Here is an 18,886-nt window from a genome sequence, read left to right as displayed (position 1 = left end):
ATAAACTGGCAGGAATCCACCAAATATTGCCAGTGGCTTTCTATTCACAGAAGATTACATAGGATTTTTATTTTCTTCTTCATAGTCTAGATTCCAGTCATTCTACAAAGCATATGATTTTCATAATAAAAATACAGACTTTTTAAAGTATATCAGTGTTCTATTAAAATGTCGAGGTGACTGGAAAATAAAAATTAGTGTAATTCAATGTCTAGAAAAAGGCAAACTCTATCAGGCTGGCTTCATCAGTATCTGCAAGCAGATATCACCACTGGGTCGGGGCTTGGGGGAGAGGGGGTGGGTAGTCATTAGTCTGGGTCATGTGGCACCAGGTAGGATGAAGGGACCAACTCACTTCACTTCAGCCCCAAGCCTCTCAAAGCAGGATTTCCACCACCTGGGACAGGAAGTGGAGAATATGGAGAGAGTATACGTGCTGAGAGTATATGGAGCCAAGGTACTAGCCTTGAGCTGGAACTTTACATTAGCCAATGGTAAGCAATTTGTGCCTTTATTTTTATATTAAAGGTGAAAGGTCATTGCTGAGCTGTGAAAGACGCTGGGGTTTTTGGCCTCCAGAGAGGGGAATTCAATCTGGGGCCAGTGACAAGGCTTGATAGCTCAGACCTTTGGTGTGATAATATTTTATTAAAGTATAAAAGAGACAGAGAAAATTTCTGACATAGACATCAGAAGGGAGCAGAAAGCGTGCTCCCTGCTAGTCTTTAGCGGGATGTTATACAACTACTATAAGTGAAGTCGCTCAGTCATGTCCGACTCTTTGTGACCCCATGGACTGAAGCCCACCAAGCTCCTTGGTCCATGGAATTCTCCAGACAAGAATACTGGAGTGGGTTGCCATTTCCTTCTCCAGGGGATCTTCCCCACCCAGGGATCGAACACAGGTCTCCTACACTGTAGGCAGAGCTTTGCCATCTGAGCTACCAGGGAAGCTAGGCTGCTAATTAGCAAAAGGGAATGTCGCAAAACTCAGAGACTGGCACCAGACCCCTCACCCACAACATGCATTTTGAGATAACATTGACACAAGGTGAGTCGTCCTGAGCCATAAAATGATTGACATGACTCTTGAAAGGCAGGTTTCCAAGTAAACATAGAGCTTCATTAACATAGATTAGGAGAACAATGTGTGAGTAAAACAAACTGTTTTGTTGAGCCCTTATCCGTTCTGAGAGTGTTAAGCAGAACCAACTTGAAGAAAGACAGAGTCTAGGGTAAATACTTAGTTCATTAACATAGTTTAAGAAAAACATTTCCATAAGAAAAATGTATTGGTTAACTCAAGGTTTGAGAAACGTTAAGTTCAAGTGGAACCAGGTGTCCTCATGGCAACACAAAATTTTAATAGAAACCTCCTTTTAATTTTGTATAGAGAAGAGAAAAAAAAAAGTGACACTTGTAGTTTGTTTCCACCTGCTGCTTAAGAAAGAGATAAAAAAAAAAAAAAAATGTCTGACACTGGCAGCCTACTTCCTCCACTTGGAGACCCCTAGCCTCCCTGCCTGCTACTCTCTCAAAAGCAAACTACAAAATCCATATGAACTTTTAAGAAACTTGGGGTCTGTGAAAGGCTGCTTTAGGCTATGCTCTTAAAATCACTGCCTTTACCAACAGGTTAGAGGAAAGACTCAGCCTCTGAACTGTTGACAATTAGTCCAGCTCATTCTTAGTTGTCACTGGTAGGGGCAGGGGGCAGAGGGCTGTCCTCTGCATTAAAAGTTTAGCATCCTTGGCCTCCACCCACTAGATGCTGGTAGTGAGCACCAAAATGCCTCCAACCGTGCCAAATGCCCCCTGGGGCAGAAAATCACCCCTGGTTGAGAACACCGGTGGCTAAATACCATCAATAGTGCTTTGTTAACAAATTCTCATTTCATGAAATCTTTTAAGAGAAGTTAATCCTGCTAAACTCCAAAGACTAATACAAAGAGAGAATTCAAAGTGGAGTTGCACCACATATTAAATTTCATCTAAGTGCACTTGCCTTAAAAAAAAAATGAGGGAAAAAAAAAAGAGTGGAAGGGTAGGAGAGGCAGAGCAGGTAATTGCAGCCTAAACCAGATAAACATTGAGGGCAGGTAGACAGTCAGTCTCCTTCAAGCATGGGCTGCAGAGTAAGGGCAGGGGACCCCAGCAGGCAGCCCACCCTGAGCAAAGTGCAGGCTCCTGGACCATCTCCTCCCTCATCTCTGGGTGACCTCCACACCCCAGTTGGGGTTTTGGTTCTTTACTACTTTCTTCCTGGATAAAACTCCCTGTAGTGAACTGCCCAGCATGGCAGAATCTGCCTGATTGAATCCCAAATGACACAGTGCATCTGTCGGGACCACGTTAAATTTGTAAGTTAATTTGGGGAAAATTGACAACCCTGAGATGCTGTCTTTCTCTTCAGTGGTCATATTTTTCATCTGTGACCCTCCCCAGAATTTCAAAGTCCTACTTAGCTCTTGTGTTTGTTTGTTGTGCTTCTTTCTATGTATATTGTCTTCCATGTGACTGGTATGAACGGTACTGCTGCACAGGACGGCTGTAAGGATGCAGTGAGTGACCATGTAAGGTGTTCAGGGTGGTCCCTGCCTCACACTAAGTGCCCTATAAGTGTGTGCTTATATAAATTATCATCTAATTTCTCCCTGTACCCTCCAAATGATTGTTTGAATGTGAGTCAGTTGTTCTGTTTCAGTTTCATCCCAGCTGCAGTTCAGGTGAAGCTGGGGAGCAGGACTGGATCTTGGGGTGTCATTTTAACAGGACAGTGTGGTGTGTTGGTAACAGACCATCCTACAGTCAGTTCTCAGCCCTCTTATAGACGCCCCTTCCCCAGTCATCTGCCCCCAGAACTAGGGTCTTCTCTTTAGTGGCCCATCTTGCCCAGAAGTCAGGGACTATTTGCTACTGATATCCAATCATTAGAAGCAAGAATATAATTATTATCACCCTCATGAACACACACACACACAAACAGCTTAGGAAAATGAAGTTTAAAATTTGTAGCAATCAAAATATTCCTGTGGGTTAAGTCTTACAGTCCAAAACAAAACTAATGTTTGCTGCCAACTCTTCAGAAACATCCTGATACTGCTCTCTGTGTATCAGTGAGCAAAGCCACACAACAAACTTCCCCAAAACTCGGTAGTTTAAAATAACAACCAATTAACTCTGATTGTGGGTCTATAGGTCAGCTGGGTTGCTCTGCCAACCTGGGCCATCCTTGGCGAATCTCAGGTGGCCTCACTCACGCATCTGTGGTCATCTGGAAGGTGAGCCACAGACTGGCTGGTCTGGGGTGGCCGCCCATGTGGGGTCACTGTTAGCTGTGGCAGTGAACCCGACCGGGCTGTCTGTCATCACCTGCACGCTAACTCAGGTTGGTTCCCATGGTCTCTGAGAGAAAGCGGACATGGGTCGGGCTCCTTGAGACTTATGCTCAGAATCAACCCAGCACCACTGCCCACCACATTCCATTTGCTGATGCAAGGCAGGAAGCCAACCCAGACTCAAGGGTGGGAAACAGACCTCCCTCTCTTAGTGGGAAGGGCTACAGACTATAATATAAAGGTGTCAAGAATACAGAGAAAGCCTAACAAGTTAGAGTCACAACCAGTCTCCCTACATCAAGGTGAGAATGCTTTCAGCATTGGTTTCCTTTGAGCAGAGGTTGCCTGTCTCATTGGCAGCCCACTTGTGGGCTGGTTCAGGGGAAGGTTCCCCAGCGGGTAGCCTCACTCACTGATGCTGATTCATTCATGTCTGTTTCACTTTCCAAGGGTCCCTTCCTTGACACTGAGCCCAAATCTGAGCCTGCTTGAGAGGGTGAGCCTTGCACCCTCTCAGTTGTAAAGATGTTACGGTTCCCTCTGGGTCTTGGTTTCTGCGGGGTGTTGCCAGTTTGGAAGAAGTTTTCCAAGACAGATTTACCAAGACACTGAGGACACTTCCCAGCTGTGGCTGAATCAATCTTTGTTGGTGTATCAACTCAGCCAGTCACAGGCTAATTAACTCCAAGTCCTATTAGAAGCAATCAAAATGTCACTTCTCATTGTCAGGAGGCAGGAGACCTTGGAGGTAATTCAGACATCTCTTTTCTTCTGGAGTGTGTGCATGCTCAACTGCCAAGACTGTCCTACTCTTTCCGACCCCATGGACTGCAGACCTCCAGGCTCCTCTGTCCATGGGATTCTCCAGGCAAGAATACCAGAGTGGGTTACCATGCCCTCCTCCAGGGGATCTTCCCAGGGATATGTATCATATATACATATATATATGTATATGTATATATATGTATCATATATATATATATATATATATATCACATATATATATATATAATCTGTAAGTAAATGTGTATTTAATACTTACAATATCTACATACACATGTAAACCTATGTAAAATATATATAATATGTGTAAAACAGAAGCTAGCTATAAATATCTTTTACATCTTACATAGCTAAGTATAAATTTACAAGTACATTTGCATTTTTGCTGAAAAATGCCTGAAAGAATGTAAGTATTACATGTAGAGGGATTTTTTTTTTTCATTTTCCTTTCCATATACTTTGATTTTTTACCATGAGGATGTTCTATGTTTAAAAGCAGTTCATTTGTCAGTTTTAAGGAGATTCTTCCAGTCTTTCCCACCTTGTTATTCCCAGATTAAATTGTAAATTGAGGTGACTTTATACTGAATCCTTCCTGCAAAGAAAAATTCTCAGGGTGCCTATTCAGAAGGACAGTGGTTTTTAAGGGCAGATAGAAATGAAGCCAGCCCTTGGGTTCAACTGCTCAAGAGTCCAGGCGGACCCCCCTGCAGTCCGCGCAGCCCTCTCTGTCCCCCACCCCCAGGGCCGCGGGGGCACAGGCAGCATCTACGTGTGGGCCTCAGGCGACGGCGGCAGCTACGACGACTGTAACTGCGATGGCTACGCATCGATCATGTGGACGATCTACATCAACTCGGCCATCAACGATGGCAGGACCACGCTCTACCACAAGAGCTGCTCCTCCACGCTGGCCTTCACCTTCAACAACGGGCGCAAGCGGAACCCTGAGGCCGGTGTTGTGAGTGCGGGCCAGGGGTGCGCGTAGACATTCGTGACGTCATACCCAGACACGGTGACATCATGGAAGGAGGGCCCTCCTTCAAAGAGTCAGCCCCCCATTCTGAGGAAAGATGCCCCCTCTTCTGGCTGGTGATGCTTTGTTATCAAGGTCGAGACCACACGAAAAACAAGAACGCCATGACCTCCGTCCAGCTCATGGTCCATAGATTTTCCTGTTCATTGTTCTGGCTTACAAATAATGATGAACTCTAGTTTACCAAGATGTTGCCCCAGCACATTGCTTATAAGGTAACTAATATTAAGAACTGGAGCATCAAACGTGCACCCCATCTGAGCCAAGAACACATCCTTTTATTAGAGTAATTTAGAAATGGCATCCATGGATGGACTTTTCCTGGTCCATAGACCTCCCTAGAAGTGGGCACATGTGTGTTTTTGCAAAGGAAGAGTAGTGTGTTTCATAATATTTTTAAACCGGTTCCACAATTGAGAAAACCAAAAGATTAAGAATCACAGACATTTATTTCACTCTTCTGAGCAACCTTCCTTTCTGGGCACTTAGGTGTGATAGTGAATTTTCCAAGTCCGCTAGACATACAGCCTTTTCTCAGTCCTCCAAGCCAGGCATTTACTGGGTGGCTCAATATTCCTGCTGGGCTACATCCTGCCTTGACACCACCTTCTCCAGGGTTGGGAGTAAGGCAGGAACAAGAATGCAGTCATCAGTGCCAGCTAGCCCTTCAGTCACAAGGTCCTGCCTGGGCTCCACCCATCCAGCTGGCCAGGTTCTCACATGAGCTAGCAGAAGTTCCTTGCCTGCAAGAGACCCAGGCCTTAGCCTGGCTCCCCCATGAGGCCCCCTGATTTCTCCCATGAGCCCCCTCAGCTCCCCTTAGTCTTGGGGAGGATGGAAAATGTGTCAGCTCCTCCCAAGTGGAAGGAGGTTTCACTCGCTCATCTTCTGAGCTGTGTGGGCAGAAAGGGACAAGTGAGGGTGGTCCCAAACTCATTCTGCTTGTAAACCTTTTCCCATACATTCCCCCAGAAGCTCCCCTCTCTGTCCCAAGGGCCTTCCAGTGGGATCACTCTGTCCTCAGCCCCTGTCTGTGACTCTTTCTACTACAGCTGAGAAGGGGCACCAAATTCTCTTTGAATACAGTCACTTTCCCCGGGAGATGATGTCAAACCTCCTTGATGCTTTGTTCCCCAAAATAATAGACCCACTCAAGGTGCCTACAGACAAACAGGAGAAATGAGTATTCTCATGGTTTATAAACAATCTTAATGAAAACCCTGTCTCTCGCAAACATTGAAGATGAGGATTTTCTCTTTCATCCTTTAAAACTCAGCTTATCAGCCTCCCCACTTAAGAGTCCTGGAGTGATCACTGATGTAGCAGTTGTCTTGTTGACTGTGTTCCAGAATCTCTTGGTGGATTTTAGATGTAGAGAATGTAACATTTTCTCTTTAATGGCTGTCCCTCTAGGCAAACTTTAGCTGAACTTGTTTCATTTTTCCTCTTTGGGAATGCCACCCATTTTTCCTGAAGGGAAATGAGATTTTTTGAAATAGCCCTGAGCTTTCTGAGCTAATCTCAGTGTAACAAACTCCAGCATTGCATTAACTATGGTGGTGGTATTGGCTTGTCACATTCCACCTATAATGTTTCCTTTTAGGGTCCAGAAAATAGATATCTCTTTATTAGAATAGCTGCTGAGTTACCTCTCTAAACAGTTGACTTGCTTGTATCTTATGGACACTATAACTGATTGTGTTTCCCTTTTTGCATAGGCTACTAGGAAGCTCAGATAAAATGTCTGGCAAAATAGATACATGAGTGCTAAGCTTATTCTTACCTCTATCTAAATCGTCTTCAGAACAAGGCAGACTTTAAGTAAAAGAAACAGAAGATCCTCTGCTCAGTGTTGTTTTGGGTTTAAAGCGGTGGGGTTTCTTCATTTATTCCTCACACTTTTCCCATCCAGGCAACCCCAGATTTATATGGCAACTGCACCCTCAGGCATTCTGGAACATCCGCGGCTGCTCCTGAAGCAGCTGGAGTGTTTGCACTGGCTTTAGAGGCTAAGTATGTTTGCAGCTTGGGACCAAGAGCCAGCTCTGCAGGGTGAACTAACACAAGTCTCCCAACCCAACACCAAGTGTCCATGGAGGCAAAAGTGGGTGTGAGAGTCAGTAAAAAGTCAGGGCCAATGAACTCTGGCAGGCATTGCTAATGAAACACACACACACACACACACACACATCCCACAAAATTACATCCCTGAGAGAGCACAAGAGCCCAACACCCAACCACACATGGGGGTACATGGATATTTTCTTTCATCTGTGGGTTTCATGGCTGTTTCACTCTAATAATATTCCCAATCAGTTAAATGAAAGAAGATCATTGCCAAGCTGGTTATCTAGCAAGGTTTTCAGAACATGTGGTGGATACAGGATGCTCTTGCTCCAGATTTGTTAACTTGTATGATGAACTCACTTTAATACTGAGACAATGTGGGCAAAGTCACACAGTGTAGTCCAAGAAATGGGCTTTGCTGCTACCTTCCAGCTACCAGTGAGAGGAGCCCACTCTCTCTGTTCTCACCATCCCACGGAGAGGCCACACATCACCGCTGCTGGACCCACCTTGGATTTGAGCATCAGCAGAGGTCCCTGCCCACCTGCTCCCTTGGTTTAGTGCAAACCAGAGACTCACCTTTGGTTTGAGCAATGAACTTGTGGCTTCAGGCAACATCCATGTGGTGTAAGTGCAGATGCCCACTATGCAAGGAATTATCAGAGAATATAGAACCAGCAACTTGTAAGAAGTTGGATTCTGGCTCCTGGGGAAGGGAAGTTGAGTTCCCATCCCTGTCAGCTGTTGTTGGGCAACCAGAGCTTCTAGCAGCAATATTCAGCATCCCTGCTTGACTCTCCACAGATGCAGTGCATTTTCTGACTTGCAAAGGAGGTAAGAGCTGATTCCCTGAATAGGAAAGGACTTCAAAAGATTATCTAGTCCAACCCCTATGCCTTTAAGCAGAAAAAAGGCATCATTATCCTCCTTTTATAGATAAAGCCCCAAATTGGGAATGATTTCTGTCTTTGGGCCAAGCCAAACTTTGATTCTGTTAACAAAACTCAGGTGGAAAATTTAAGAAAGAAGAGATGGACACTCTCTTCCTATTAAGCACCAAGACAAAAAAAAAAAAAAAAAAAAAAAAAAAAAAAAAAAAAACCAACTTACATATTATGTGCATTTCCTAAAAATGAAACGGTTCTTCTCAGGACCTGTTGGGTCCTAGAGTCTGAGTTGGTCTCGTTCACTCTAGTTGGGAGCAGACAAGCAGAGGGAGGCTGCTCCTGCCACAGAGTCTCACAGAGGACAGGGAACAAGAAGGAGTTTCTGGTCTCCCCTTAAATCGAAGAGGACAGAACTCAACTCAAAGTCTCCCTGGATTCTGGCAAGCACCTGCCCAGGTGTATACACCAACAACTTAGCCCACCTGGCTCCTCTGTCCCTGGGATCCTTCAAGCAAGAATACAGGAGTGGGTTGCTATGCCCTCCTCCAGGGGATCTTCCTGACCCAGGGATCAAACCCACATCTCTTATGTCTCCTGAATTAGCAGGCGAGTTCTTTACTGCTATATGCCAACAAAGTGACATCGAGATCAATCAAAATGCTGGAACAGGCTGCTGGAACTTTCAACAGATTCATGGACTCTGCACCAATTATTCCTCATTCTTTACCACACTCGCAGCTTTTCTTACAGAAAAGAATGCAGTCACTGTTTAGGCATACTTCATTTTGGAGCAGTGGTTATCAACTGAGCACTCTTTTGCCATAAACAGGGGGGAAAATGATACCCGGTAGGAGGTGGTTCAAGCCCATCTTGGAAGCCAGTCCTCAAATTTCTCAGAACACCAGCCACGTGGGTTGGAAACACACCCTGAGATTAGAGTTTGGTGTGATTCATTAAGAATGTGTTCCCAGCAGAGACCACTGGGAAAGAGAGGAAGCAGGTTAGAGATGGGAAAGGATCTGATCAAGGATATGATTCCAGAGGTTCTGGCCTCAGTCTGACCCCAGGGGGAGTTCTAGAGTGTAAATCATGCCTCAGAGTTTATTCCAAATCAAGGCAAGGGAGCCGGGTTGCATAAACCCTTCCTGGGGTGTAAAGTTCAAGGCTTTTCAGTGGACAAAAGTGCTCCAATGTTCATTGGGAGGATGAAGCTGAAGCTCCAATACTTTGGCCACCTGATTCAAAGAGCTGACTCATTGAAAAAGATCTTGATGCTGGGGAAAATTGAGGGCGGGAGGAGAAGGGGGTGACAGAGGATGAGATGGTTGGATGGCATCACTGACTCGATGGACATAGGTTTGAGCAAATTCCCAGAGATGGTGAAGGACAGGGCAGACTGGCATGCTGCAATCCATGGGGTCGCAAAGAGTCGGACACCACTGAGTGATTGAACAACAACAAAACCAGGAGTTAAAACCTCTGATCAGCATGAAATAGCCCCGGGAGAGAGCCCAGAGGGAGGAAGCTCTCTTTGTGAACACTTTCTGCAGCTCATCTCTCTTTGTGTTCAGACGAGGCACCTGGGAGTCCTTGGGGACAAATGTGGCAGCAGTCAGGGCTGTTTCCCACTCTGAGGGCCAACCGGAAAGCTTTTCCAAAGCAACCTGAATGCAGTAAACAAATTATCCTGTCTAAAACATCCACCCTTCAGGACCATGAAAGAGGTAGAAGGACCATCCCTGTGGCTCCAGAGGACAAAGGGAACCGATTCTTCTGTCCTGATTAGTCATCACCTTGTTGTTTAATCTCATAAAATGCTTTTTTGCCAAATGCTTGAAACCACTTTCTTGATTCCCCAGGGATCATTGCTCACATTTCCCAGGGAGTCCAATATTAGAGAAGTTTCACAGGATATCTCTAGTGGAGGTTAGGTGATGCTAGTGGTAAAGAACCCGTCTGCCAATGCAGGAGATGTAAAAGACACAGGTTCGATCCCAGACTCAGGAAGATCCCCTGGAGAAGGAAATGGCAACCCACTCCAATATTCTTGCATGGAGAATCCCTTGGGTAGAGGAGTCTGGAGGGCTGCAGTCCACAGGGTCGCACAGAGTTGGACATGACTGAAGCGACTTAGCACACACACACACACAGTTACCTTCCCATATGTGGGGTTTTCTCCATTACCCCAGGCTTTCTGTGGGGTTCTAGAGGGCCAAGCCAGGTCTGAGGGGGTCATAAGGAGGCAAACTTCTGGCCCAGGAGAATCATCCACAGTAAAGCGGCCCACGTTCTAGGCTAGAACAGTGTTTCTGAAAGTGACCTTCCAAGGATGGATTTTGTCATGTAAGCCCCATCAAAGTATAATAGGAATAGAGACAAGTGTACACATGTTAGGGACAGCTCAAAGACTTCTTATAAAGTTAACACATCCATGTAGTATTGGTGTTAGTCACTCAGTTGCATCTAACTCTTTGAGACCCCGTGGACTGTAGCCCACCAGGCTCCTCTGTCCATGGGATTCTCCAGGCAAGAATACTGGAGTGGGTAGCCATTTCCTTCTCTAGGGGATCTTGCCCACCCAAGGATCGAACACAGATCTCCCGCATTGCAGGGAGATTCTTTACCATCTGAGCAACCAGGGAAGCCTTAAACATCAATGTAACCAGCACCCAAATCAGGAAATAGACCATCACCTAAGTATCAGTAAGGGCATTTTGGTTCAGCCAGCACCCAAATCAGGAAATAGACCATCACCTAAGTATCAGTATGGGCATTTTGGTTCAGCATTATGTCTGAGAGATTCCTTCATACTGCTGTTAAATATTACTGCCTTCCAATCCCACACGTCTTAATTCCTTCTTTGAATGATGTTTCTAAAGACCAGCCCAAGTGCCTCTGCCTTCGTATCTATTCCTCAGATAAAGTTCCGACTTCCTAAAGTGTGGTTCTCTCCTGTCTCAGTCCGCGGCTCTCTCTCCCTGACACTTGGGGCTCTGGACCTCCTGTGATTTTTAAAGTTTATCACCTGCATAATTCTTGCCTTCTCCCGCCTCTGGATCCTTCAAACCTTTGGCAGAGGTATGGACAGGTCCGTGGAAGCAACAATTCCGGGTCCTGTCTGACGTCATCGTTGTGTTCATGCTGTCCACACGTGCAGCGAAGGTTGTGAACCGCCGTCTCAGACCCGTGTTCTCAAACCCTGTGTGCAGAAGCATCACCTGGGCACAGTCCTAAGTGTGAATCCTCAGGCCCACAGCCTCCAGGAGGTCCGATGCCAGAGAGCTGAGGTTGAGACCAGGAATCCATGTTTGCCAAGGGTCCCCACGTGGTTCTGATGCTGGTCCACGTTCTGTGAGATGCTCTCCTTGGGATAACTCCAGGTCCCCATTGCTGGCTCCCTTGGCATGACAGGGAGGGAGCTCGGGTCCCCCCTGTTTAAATATTGAGCTGTCTGTTTGTCTGCCTCCCAGAATGCAGGCTCTGGGACCTTCCCACAGCCTGCTCAGAACTAGTATAGAGCCTGGACATGATACACACTCAATAGATGTTCATAGAATCACTTGACTGTGCAGTGCTTTTCCACAGATCTGTCTTACTTTCCCAACTCTTATATAAATTATTTAAGAGCATGACCTATTCCTTGCTTTTAACACTGAACAGAGTGATTTCCATACTGTAGATATTCTGTACATTTATTTTGTGTTAGTTAATAAGTGTCACCTACAACCCTTGAGCTGCCATAGTAGGATTAAAGCTTGAAGCAGGTTGTGAGATCCCTGCTTTACACAATGGGACTTCCCTGGTGGCTCAGACAGGAAAGGGTCTGCCTGCAATGCAGAAGACCCAGGTTCGATCCCTTGGTTGGGAAGATCCCCTGGAGAAGGGAATAGCAGACCACTCCAGTATTCTTGCCTGAAGAATTCCATGGACAGAGGAGCCTGGCAGGCTTCAGGCCATGGGGTTGCAAAGAGCTGGACACAACTGGACTACTAACACTAACACACTGTCTTCTGTCAGGCCTTCCCAGGTGGAGCTAGTGATAAAGAACCCGCCTGCCAATGCAGGAATCATAAGATGTGGGTTTGATCCCTGGGTTGGGAAAATCCCCTGGAGAAGGGCATTGCAACCCACTCCAGTATTGTTGCCTGGAGAATCCCATGGACAGAGGAGCCTGAGGTCACAAAGAGTCAGACATGACTGAAGTGACTTAGCACATATACATGCCTTCCATAAATTCAGAAGTTGTTCAGAATATAAAACTAGAAGGGATTCAGTGTTACTTTTCAGGCATAAGCAAATGGTTGTTCAACCAGGGTCACAAATTCTGATGCTGGACTATGGACCTTGCTCTGATTTAGTTTAGAAATGAGAACATCCTCATTCTGACACACTCTTTCTCTCTCACGGGCCCCATGAGAGCAAATCCATGGAGGTCCTTCAGAAAGAATAGCACATTATTGTGGCAAAACCCCTTGCAAAGGTGAGAGCTACTCTACCTGCCAGCTAGCCTTCTGATCATCTTGAAGTTAACAGATCCTCATTTATCAACAGTTTTGAGTTAAATGATTCAGAATCCTGTTCTACCAAAACACTGAGCTTTCAGCCACAATCAATGTCAGGAAATTTCACACTGTTCACCTAGTCTGTATGTCCAGGGGACCATATGTCCTAAATAAATATGTTCTTAAATTTCTCAAATAAGCATTGACTTTCCTTGAAACTTTCTCCTTAAAAACTGAAAGTCTATATTTCAAGAGCATATGAATCACTAGCATCTTCTGACTCTCATTCAAAGTTTTGAACCAATGAAACCTGCCCATGATGAGATTTTATCAAATGAGTGATTTTCTTTGAATCATTTGATTCTGAGGAGAACTGTAGTGCAAGGTTTTTCCAACTGTTTTGACCATGACTCTCTGTGAGAAATCCATTTTGCATTCCAACCCAACACATAACACACACACACTTTCCCCATTTTACAGTCACACTGTTATTCTTTTCTGTTCTCTTCCACTCTTGACAGCTTCATTCTTAAAGAACCTACTTCTCAACCTCAGCTGTCTCCTGGAATGACCTTAGAAGTGTTAACAATTTCCCAAGCCTGGGTCTCCCTCCCAGAGATTCTGATTTACTTAGTCTGAGATGAGGCTGGAGCGGTTTGGTCTTAAATGTCCCACAAATGATTTTACTGTGCAACCCAGATACACATCCCATGCAGTCAGTCAACCTTCTAGCCCACAAATGGGTCATGACTGACACTTTGAAAAACACAGACATTGAGTAATAGCAGACGCTAACTTCCAGAGACACCTCTGCAATCCAACTTGTTTATTTGCTGAATGAAGAGAGTGCCAAGGAGGGCCGTCCTGGGCCCTGGGGAGCCAGCTATTGTGGCTGTTGTCTCTGCTCTTGAAGAACTGACAGCCCATGTTCCCAAACGGAACAGTTCCACACGGCCAACACTCAGACCCGGAAACAGAGCTTGGCGCGCAAACGGCAGCCTCTGTGTCCCTCCAGCACCGCCTGCCCGAGACCCACCACCAGCCTGGCTTCCGACAGCACACAGTGGCTGTGCCTGTGTTTCCACTTTAAATGACTGGAATCATACAGTTTTTTCTCCTCTGTGTCTGACTTCTTTGGGTCGGCATTCTCTTCATCCCAGTTATTCTGAGTAGCTATATTTCATTCTCACTGCAGTGCAGTGTTCCACGTCCAATAAATACATCTCAGTTGGCTTATCCACTTTACTGTGGATGGGCATTTGGGGGCTTCATAGTTTGGGCTTATGGGCATTTCCAGTACATATATATGTCTAGTGAATATATACACACATTTTTGTTGGCTACACGCCTAGAAAGGGAACTTCTGGGCCACAGCTTAAGCACTTGGGCAACATCAGAAGATAAGAGTCAAACTGTTTTCCAAAGTGTTTGCAGTAATTTATACTCCCATCTGCAGAGTACTCAGTTGTCCTTCATCTTTGTCAACACTTGATATTGTCTGCCTTTTTCATTTTAGCCATCCAAGTGTGTGTCAGTTTTTGCATTTGATATATTTAAGTAAGAAAGGCAAGACTTTTAACTGATGTACAGCTATACCTATATTATAAATAATGCATGGATAATCCTCTCTTGACTCGGGGGTTCATAGATGTTCCAAAATCTTACTTGAGGTCTATGTGCTATCTTAGTCATTGTGTCTCTTTTTCCTCCTCTTCATCCCTCTCCCATGCCCTTGTCCTCAAACGCCCTGCCTCCGGTACACAGCCTGGGTCTGACCTGGAGAGACATGCAGCATCTGACTGCTCACCTCCAAGCAGAACCAGCTTCACAATGAGGTCCATCAGTGGCGGAGGAACTGGGTTGGCCTGGAGTTTGATCACCTCTTTGGCTACGGGGTCCTAGACACAGGTGCCATGGTGAAGATGGCCAAAGACTGGAAGACGGTGCCTGAGAGGTTCCACTGTGTGGGCAGCTCTGTGCAGGACCTGGAGTAAGTGGGGACAGTAAGCTCTGCTGCTAGTCGTGGAAAATACACTGAAGATGCTACCACCACACTGGCGACTGTATCAGATGCCCTCTCTGTGGCCTTCTGAGACACGCTGGATTTGATTTGGGGACAGCCAGTTTCCAGGCAGAGCTGTATCATTAGGCAGTTTCAGAGTATCCAATCTCCAGAGCCCTGGGGCCTGGAACTTCCATTCCTTATTGCCAAGAGGGAGAGATTTACAAAGAGGAACTTTGCTAAGGGGAAGCCTTACAGCATCTGTGCCTTTGCAGGCTCTGGACCACAGCAGGTGGGGGCTGTGGGCAGTGTGACGAGAGCAGGATGTAGTTAGCTGTGTCTTGGCTTGTGTACCCAATTAGCAGAAAGGTGGCACAACCACAGTATTGAGGAGAAGGAGCTCTGGGACTCTGCTTAGTCGTGATTTGTGTTGACATCAGACCTTGTTCTCCACAATGGCCGTGGACAGAAAGACTGGCTTTCTGTTGATCCTCATGCTCTGTGCTTTTGGGGGGGATGGGGGAGGGAGATGGAGAATGTATGCCAGGAGGAATGACCGTTTCCCTCCTAGTTCCAAGTGCACTTAGCACTCTGCCTAATCCAAATATTTGTTGGAATTTGGAGCCAGAGGCAACACTGGAAATAGGCCGTCTGATGCCCTCATGTTAGTTAAGGAATCTGAAGCCCTGAAGTGTGACCGTCACAGCGCACACAGCAGCTCACCCCAGCTGGGAGCTTACCCAGTGTTAGCAGCATTATTTTTTTTAATCTGGAAAAGTCTTTTATTATGTTTCAGTTGATCAAGTTAAATTCCTCTCACTATATATATATAGATGCTCTTGCCTATATGTTTCTTACAGGGTTTTATACAAATTCATCAAGAATTTACATTTCCCAAATGATCTTCTGTTGTGACAGTTTTATTCTCAGCAAAATACACATGTACACATATACTATGACAGCAACTTTAAACTTTCAAATATATAGAAATTTCTTAGAAAAAAAAGGGAGGGACTTCTCTGGTGATCCAGTGGTTAGAACTTGGTGCTTCCACTGCAGGGAACCCAGTTTCGATCCCTGGTTGGGGAACTAACATCCCACAAGACACACAGTGTGCCCAAATAATAGAAGATGAAAGTACATACAAATGTGTTAGTTTGTGTGTAAAACTATATCTCTCAAGGCCCCACTCCTCAGAGGTTCTGATTTCTGAGATTTTGGATAAGGTCCAGAAGACTGAATTTTGTGGGTGGTCTCAGAAGCATTATTTCAATGAAAGGAACATTGAGAGCTCTTTTTTAAAAAAATTTATTTAATTGGAGAATATATCCTGTAAAATGTCATGTAGGTTTCTGCCATACAACAAGCCAAGTCAGTCATGAAAAGTGAAAATGTTAGTCACTCAGTCGCGTCTGACTCTTTGAGATCCCATGGACTGTAGCCTGCCAGGCTCCTCTGTTCATGGAATTCTCCAGGCAAGAATACTAGAGTGGGTTGCCATTCCCTTCAACAAGGAATCAAACCCATGTTTCCTGCATTGCAGGCAGGTTCTTTACCATCTGAGCCAGCAGGGAAGCCCTGAGGCAGTCATAACTATACGTATATAGCCCCTCCCTCGAGAGTACTTTCAGAACTAATTCAGTTGGGCTCCCCGAGTACAGGAACCTAGCCTGTCCCATTTGCTGGTGTGTCCTCACAGCATAGAACTTAGCAGTCATGGGATCAATATTTGTGGAATGAATGAATGAATGACTATTCAGTCAGCTTCTCCGGGCACAAGGAAGGCGTCTAAACAGCGGTGATAGGCAATAGGGCGGTCAGACCAGTCAGGGAAATTTGGGGTGGGGGAAGTCAGGCCTTGTTGGAAGGGCTCTGGTCTCCTGGGTGTCCTCTGCCCCCTCGCCCACCGCTCACCTGAACTTGATCTCAGGTTCTGATGAATGAGGTCTGGGGCAGATGCCATGCTGGAAGAGCTCAGAGGCTGGCAGGGAGGCTCCAAGGTCAGTGCCCAGGCCAGCTGGGCCTCTGACAGAAGCAGCCCTCAGTGCCAGGAATCCAGCTTCTCGTGGGCTGGCCACATGGCTCCATGGCCCCCTGGCAGCAGCCAAGTCTACCCCAGGCTGCACAGAAACGGGCTGGGAGCCGCTGAGTGGCGACTGTCAGGTTTATGAGTCTCCTCAGCGCTCATCTTCTCGGAGAAGCAGTCAGCTCAAAAAGCAGTTTTCTAAAGAGATTTTATCAGGAGAGTCTGTGAAGGGTGCTTGACTAAAATAAAAGGGAAGAATAGAACTGGCTGTGAGGCATCTGCATGGACCATCCAAGTCAGTGAGCAGAGGCAGCCTGGCTCACCCCGCCACCATCATGTTCCCAGAGCACCCAGTCCGGCTTAGCCCCCACCCTCCCCTGCCCACTCAGCTCCTTGAGCAAAGTATTAGTTGCTCAGTCTTGTCGGACTCTTTGCAACCCCATGGATTGTAGCCTGCCAGGTTCCTCTGTTCATGGCCCCAGGCAAGAATACTGGAGTGGGTTGCCATTCTCTGCTCCAAAGCATCTTCCCCACCCAGGGATTGAACCCGGGTCTCCCGCATTGCAGGCAGATTCTTTATCATCTGAACCACCAGGGAAGCCCCTGAAGGCTGTGGCAAACTCTGGATTTTAGGTGAATTTGGAAATCAACGTTAACACTTGACCTGAACAGCAGAAGCTCAGTAGAGAGGGGAGAGTGTGCTCAACCTCATACCGGTAAGGTGTGGCCATGACCAGTCACTTCTGAGCCGCAATCATATTGTTATGATAGTCATAACAATCATTTCAGCAATGATTTATCTTTATGAAAGTATTTAGTGCTGTAAAAGAAAGACATCTGAGCTCCCGTCCCACTCTCAGTTGCCCTAGTGGGACGTGGGTGCTGACAGTTTTTTTTTCTGAAAGATGATCTCAGGAGACACAGGTGAGGAGGAGGCGATGTAGCCAGGGAGAGAGAGCAACCCAATAGAGAAGACACAGAGGATGTGCTGACTGGCATCTAGCTGCCCTGGGCAACTAGGCTCAACCCCACTGGGGACACTGAGTTGTCCCCACCAGCAGTGAGGAACCCAGGCTGTATTGACTCACATCCTCCTGTCAATCATTGGTTAGGGTTTTTCCTTCTGGATCAAATCCCTGACATTTTGCCATCAGGGTCCACAGGGGCCTCAGCTGCAAGAGAACTCAGCAGAGACCTAGGAGAAGTGGGAAGGGGGTCAACTGCATCAGCTGCATCCCCCATCCAAACAGATCAGAGACTGCAAGTGACTTTCTCAGGGTCACACAGCTGGTATAATAATAAACCCCAGAGTCCGTGCTCTCCCCGCTCCCCAGAGTGGCCTTCAAAACCCCTGGGATAGGAATCCTCCAGCAGTCCTGTGATCAAGACTCTGACTTCCAATGCAGGGGACAGGGGTTCGATCCTTGGTGGGGGAGCGAAGGTCCCATATGCCCCTGGATGCAGCCAAAAATTAAAAACAAAAACAAAAACAAAACAAAACCTGGGATAGTGTCCCCACCCCTCACTGTGTCTCCTCGCCACTCTGCCCTCAGGAAAATTCTGACCACTGGCAAGCTGGTGCTGACACTCACGACCGACACATGCGAGGGGAAGGAAAACTTCGTCCACTATCTGGAGCACGTCCAAGCAGTCGTCACAGTCAACGTGACCAGGAGAGGGGACCTGAACATCAACATGATGTCCCCCATGTGCACCAAGTCCATCCCGCTGAGCCAGTGCCCCTGAGACGCCACCGCCAAGGTGGGCTTCGACAAGTGGCCTTTCATGACCACCCACACTTGGGGGGAGGACACCCGGGGCACCTGAACCCTGGAGCTGGGCTTCGTGGGGAGCGCGCCCCAGAAGGGGGTGCTGAAGGAGTGGACGCTGTTGCTGCACGGCTCACAGAGTGCCCCCTACATTGACCAGGTGGTGTGGGGTCACCAGTCCAAGATGGCCATGTCCAAGAAGGAGGAGCTGGAGGAAGAGCTGGAGGAAGTCATGCAGAGAAGCCTGAAGAGCATCCTTGGCAAGGACTAGCGCTCGGCCCCCTCCCCCATCCCCGCCACCTCCTCCAGGAGCATAGCAGTGACCCTCCCCCCACACTAGCGATGCCCACGTCTAGATCTGAAGCTTCACTCATTGTCAGTGGTTCTTTTCATTCCCATGGAAGCAACCTTTTCTATTCTGTGCCCCAAATACAATGCTCCCACTCACACCTCTGTCCTGTTTGTGATTCTAAGCC

At 46.7% G+C, this 18,886-nt stretch overlaps 1 pseudogene; it reads left to right on the top strand.

The window, feature by feature from the left end:
* Positions 1–978: 978 nt before the first annotated feature.
* On the top strand, positions 979–18,681 carry LOC136159800 (neuroendocrine convertase 2-like; annotated as a pseudogene).
* The last annotated feature ends 205 nt before the right edge of the window (positions 18,682–18,886 follow it).

Source organism: Muntiacus reevesi, chromosome 2 (genome assembly GCF_963930625.1).
Source record: "Muntiacus reevesi chromosome 2, mMunRee1.1, whole genome shotgun sequence".
NCBI lineage: Eukaryota > Metazoa > Chordata > Mammalia > Artiodactyla > Cervidae > Muntiacus > Muntiacus reevesi.
Note: the sequence above shows the minus strand (reverse complement) of the source record. Positions and strands in the feature narration are given on the sequence as shown.